The sequence below is a fragment of the Notamacropus eugenii genome, chromosome 2 (genome assembly GCF_028372415.1).
Source record: "Notamacropus eugenii isolate mMacEug1 chromosome 2, mMacEug1.pri_v2, whole genome shotgun sequence".
Lineage (NCBI taxonomy): Eukaryota > Metazoa > Chordata > Mammalia > Diprotodontia > Macropodidae > Notamacropus > Notamacropus eugenii.
In genome coordinates, this window is record NC_092873.1 from 386,648,536 (window position 1) to 386,654,535 (window position 6,000).

The following is a 6,000-nucleotide window of genomic DNA, read 5'->3' on the forward strand; positions in this document are numbered from 1 at the left end:
TGGTCTTGTTGTTCTCCAGTCTGTTGATATTCTCCTAAAATGTGGTACCCAGAATCTCTAAAGAGACTGTAGGGTATTCTGGGTCCTGGATAGTATGCTTCTTTTAATGTAGTCTAAGTTCACAATAGTTTATTTGGCTAATCTTTGCAGTGTACCTAAGTATCAAGATCACATGAACTATTTTATATCCATAGTTCTTGATCTAACCCAAGCTGTACTCAGAGAGAAGTAGCATTTGTGGTTGTGTTCATGTTTAAGAGACAGAAGAAGGTGTGAACTTTGAATGGAGAGTTTCCCAATGCCACATTCATATCAGGGGAAAGCCCCTCTACATGTCCATTAATTTCCATTACCTGCACCCCCAAAGACTGCTAAGAGAATACAACTCCAATAAAATTATTCTCTCCCTTGCTTTGCAGGGGTTGTACCTCACTCCTCAAAGTGTCCATTTAGTTTTGTGTATTCTATTACCTACACTAATCTATATAACTTGCCCAATTTCTGTTTCACTATTTACTCTGATAAAAATGGTTGCTTATTACTCATAATTGTCTTTTGTGTGCAATCAGTGTTTGGTGGGAAGAAGTTAAGTTGAGTAAGAGTAAGCTAATTGTTACTTTTTCCACTAGACTGATCATGGAAAGGCACTTTTATTTTGAACATATAAAAGACCATTATATCCCTATACTACAAATATCTCGTGTGAAACAGATTGATAGATATAATGTTATCCCAACACCATACAGAGAGACAGAAACAGAGAGACAGAGAGGAGATATTTATATGTGTATATATATATATATATATATATACATACACATATATGCATACATACATATGTGTGTATGTATATCTGTATATACATATATATGTATGTGTGTGTGTATTGTTTTCATGTTGTCTCCCTCATTATAAACTCCTTGAGGACAGGGACTGTCTTTTGCCTCTTTTTGTATCCCTAGCATTTAACACTATGCCTTGCACACTGTAGGCACTTAATAAATGTTTATTAATGATGGTGATGATGAGAGGTTACTGGTAGTATGATTACAAACTTCCTCTTACTTTTTATGAAGGTGGAATTGCAGTCTCTCCAGAAATAGAGTGGGTCACATTCCATATGATAGCTACCTAAATAAATATATCTCTGAAACATATGCCACTCTGGGTTAACATATCCTGATTTAAACTCTATATGTAACTGGGGGCTGACCAAAGAGACCCTAGTAGTTAAAAGTATGGGCACAATGCTCTGCCTGATGCAACCCCCCATGTAAAAGCTAGAGGTGAGCTTGCTTCTAGAAGCTTATGATGATGTGGAATTTCAGAGCATGGACAGGTATTCTCTGACTGCTTACTTTCCACTTACTATGTAGTGAAGAAAGCTCCTTTTGGTTAGGAGATGAGTCAGAACTGAGAGTGCCTGAAAAAGACCTAAGAACAGACATTCAGTCTCTTTCCCTCCTCTTGGCCTTTCCTTCCTGTTGAGGTATAAAGAAAGAAGACTTTCTCAGTTTCAAAAGATGAAGAGGGAAGGGTGTTCCAATAGGCCAGTTGGCATAACAAACTTGTGTCTAAGATGGGAAGATTATTTCCTTTTTCTCTTCTCTTTCTCATACTTGTACTTGTACTTTTTGTATACTCTTTCAGTATGAGAGTCTTGTGAGATTTTTAAGAATCCAAAAACTAGTGTCCATAAGAGAGTTTTGAGGCAACCAAGCCCTGCCAGGATCACAGATATGAAGAATGTCTTATGGGACTCAGCAAGCAGTGGATCAGTGGCAGCCAAGACAAAGCATCCTGCAAGCATGATCATCTATGCCACATTTGGAAGTGAACTTGGTGAGATGAATATTTTGTAGCATCTGCTTTAAATTTGAGCCTAATTTCTTCTGAGGCAGACTGAGGTGGTAGAAGAGTTTGCTCCCTCAGTTTTGGGGAAGGATGTGTTTATAACACTTCTTGTTCTATCTTCTCAGCAAATAGCCCTTTGTAAAAGCTAATTGATGTTAATTGGTTAAATGTTATTAAAGTGCTAATCATTGGGTCAATCAATGGTATAGAAAAGATTCTAACTAAATTGGTGATTGAAATTGGGGAAAACATACAAGAATGGCAACTTGAACCAATAATATTAGAAGAACAACACACACCCCAACCCTGCAGAATTCTTCTTAAAACTTGGAGAAGAAAAGTGTAATTAGTTGCCTTCTGGGGATATGACTTGCCATGAGTGAATGTGAGTTGGTAGAAGGACTCTCAGAATTTCTATGAGCTACAGTGGTTTATTTAACAATAATCAGAAAAGACATTAAGCAAGGATATAGTATTGATTCAGTTGTCTTCCTGCGTCAGCATTCGTCATGGTAGATCACCTGCCAGAAGCCTGTGTTAAGCCTGAGGTGACTTCTTGTGCACTGTATTTGGTATGTAGGTGACCAGGAAGCTATGTCAGTGATCCAGTATTTAGTCCCCTAGATTAATTATTGAGAACTGTTTCATCAACTTTAAAAAAAATAAACTTACTGATATCCTTTGTTGTTTTTGTTGTTGTTTATTTCACCAGAATTTTTCCCAGGATCCCTCCTGACTCTTCCAGTGAGCAGTCTCATATAAGAAGCAGCATTATGAAAGAAAAATAGAAAAAGAAGAGAAAGGAGTGAGCAATACATTGGGAAAATATCTGAAAATATATGCAGTGTACCATAGTGTAGTCTCTTACCTTTGCAAAGCAGGTGGGACGGTGTTTTCACATATCTTAAGTAGAACCATGCTAGTTATTTCTAACTTTTCAACATTTACTTTCATTATTTTGTGCTTGTTTCTCCATTTATTTTGTTGCAGTTGTTGTATATGTGGTTTTCACAGCTCTCTTTACTCCTCTTCAGATCATGTAAATCTTCCCATATCTCTCTGTATTTACAATATTAATAATTTTTTTACAGCACAGTAATATTCCATTGCATTCATTTGTTGCAATCACTGTCTCTCACATGTAGCATGGGAGTATTGTTGTGTGTCTCAAATGGAGGCAGAATAGACAGCTCTTGCCTCTCTCCCTCCATTCTTCTCCAAAGGAAGAGAACTGGAGGTTTGGGCCAGAAGTTTGGCTGCCCTGTTTTTCTCAGTGAGAGGGAGTGTGGGGCTAGAATTATATCTATCTGCTCCCTTAAATTTTGTTAGTCTAAGGGGTATAGTTTTCAGGTTCAAAATAATTTCTGGTCATTGTTCATTTAGTCAGGGGAAGGGGGTAAACCTCAAGCTTTAAATCTAAGGCTCAACTCCCTTCCCACCAAATACCAGTTCCACAAAGAACACACACATAGGAATTATCAAAGATACCCATTTATCCAATTTAGTAGCAAAACAGAAATCAGAGAAAGTATATATGAGAATATAGACCAGACAATACAGAATGAAGATCTCCCATTTGAAGAGAGATAACTCACTTCAACCAAGACACAGAGTCCTAGATTTCACAAGGAGATTGTTGTAGGTAAAATTGAACTAAAGGTTACACTGAGGCATTTCTCTAAGAAATATAGCATTTATTAAGAGGCATGCTGTCTTCCCCAATTGCTAAATGGTCAAAGGATATGAACAGGCAATTTTCAGAGGAAGAAATTAAAGATATCTATAATCATATGAAAAAATGCTCTAAATCACTTTTGATTAGAGAGATGCAAATCAAAACAACTCTGAAGTACCACATCACACCTATCAGATTGGCAAACATGACAGAACAGGAAAATGATAAATGCTGGAGAGGATGTGGGAGAGTTGGAACACTAATTCATTGTTGGTGGAGCTGCGAGCTCATCCAACCATTCTGGAGAGTGATTTGAAACTATGCCCAACGGGTTACAAAGATGTTCATACCTTTGGCCCAGCAATATCACTTCTAGGACTGTATCCTCAAGAGATAATAAAAATGGGAAAGGGTCCCACATGTACAAAAATATTTATAGCAGCAATCTTTATAGTGGCCAAGAACTGGAAATCAAGGGGATGCCCATCAATTGGGGAATGGCTGAATAAATTATGGTATATGAATGTAACATAATACTACTGCGCTACAAGAAATGATGAACAAGGTGACTTCAGAGAGGCATGGAAAGACTTATATGATCTGATGCTGAGTGAAAGGAGCAGAACCAGGAGAACTCTGTGCACAGCAATGACCACAGTGTGAGGGAGTTTCTTCTGGTAGACTTGGATCTTCATAGCAATGCAAGGACTTAAAAAAAAGTTCCCAATGACCTTCTAAGACAAAATGCCTTCTACATCCAGAGAAGGAACTATGGAATTCAATCGCAGAATGTAGCAGATCATTTTTGTGTGTGTGTATTTAATGTTTGGTTTGTTATATGATTTCTCCCATTTATTTTAGTTCTTCTACATAGTATGACTATAGTGAAAATGTATTCAATAGGAATGTATGTGTAGATCCTATATAGAATTGTATGCCATCTCAGGGAGGGAGGGGGGTGGTGGGGGGTATGTAGGGGGGAAAAATCTAAGTTTTATGGTAGTGATTGTAGAACACTAAAAATAAATAAAATTTAATATAAAAAATAAAATAAAATAAAATGTAGCATCCAGGGCTGCCAAAAAAAAAGAGGCATGCTGTCTGTCAATAAAGAGATCAGTGACTTGCCTCCATTTATGCGAAAGACTCTAAGCTCATGGACAGCTCCCTTTTTATAGGCTTTAGAGAATACAGAACAAAGAGGAGAACAAAGTAGATGACATCAGAGTTCAGGACAACATTACTGATTACAGAGCTGAGATGTAGAGAACAACATGATTGGTTGTAAATTTGGTGATGGGGGCTAACAATGACTCCATCCTTCACTCCTGAGATTAAGACGTGCTCATTGTTTGAGTCCAGGTGCAAGACAGTGAGGAGATTTTGGAACAGCAAGCCAGACATCTTTGAAGGATAGCTTGGTGGTGTAAATATATTAGACCTGGCTCCTTTGTGTTCACACAGCATCCCCTAAGCTAAATTTCTTAAGACAAGAATGGATCAGTGATTAGCAGGAACACTAGATTTTTAAAAATCAACCCATTACAAGCCAGGTGAATTCTGAACCAAGTTCAGAGACAGAGAACTATGACTTAAACAGTTATAGGACAAAAGCAACTAATTGTAAATATGATCAATAAGAAAATGATACAGAATTAATCATTATGATTTCCATTTCCCCTTTGATTAATGAGAGACAAGCATGTCTCTCATAGATTACTTATCTATAAGTTAATCCTAAAAGGTCTTTACTACACTTATTATTAACGGTACACAGAGGCTAATTCTTCTGATACAACTTTAGGGCAGATTTTAACATAGCAGCTAATGGAAAGTCTAAAAAGAGTAACAAGACTGATTAATCATAGCACAAGCCATGGTAAAAAATATCTAAAACCATGGATTAAATTTAGAGAGGAGATTTACAAGTGTCAAGGTAACTAAGAAAACTCAGCAAGCAGATATGGCATACATAACAAAAGCAAAAGCAGTGCGATAATGATCAATAACTAACATCAAGTCTCCTAATAAACCAGTAACCCATTGCCAATGTCCATTTAGTCAGCACACTTAATCTTGGATCACAGATGTTCCATATAGTCATGTGGCCTAGGAATAGGACTTGTTCTCAGGGCACTTCTGAAATGGTCTTCTCATTAGGAGATTTACTTTTCTAATTACACATTACTTAAAGAAATTCTTCACAAAACAGATCTCAATATACTTGAGAACATTGTTATAAAATTTATTTCTCCAATAACAAGCTCATATGATGAAAATCAGCTCAAACCTTGTGGTTCTGATCTTAAGAACAACAAAACTTTAAGAAGAGTATTAAATTGGGAACCCATAGTTTACTTAAAACTTCATAAAATTTAAATTCTTAAATACACTTTCTTGTTTCTATCTTTACCTAAACCCTGTACTTTCAAAAATACTGTTAACAACAGGCTGAAGAATAAAAAAAAATT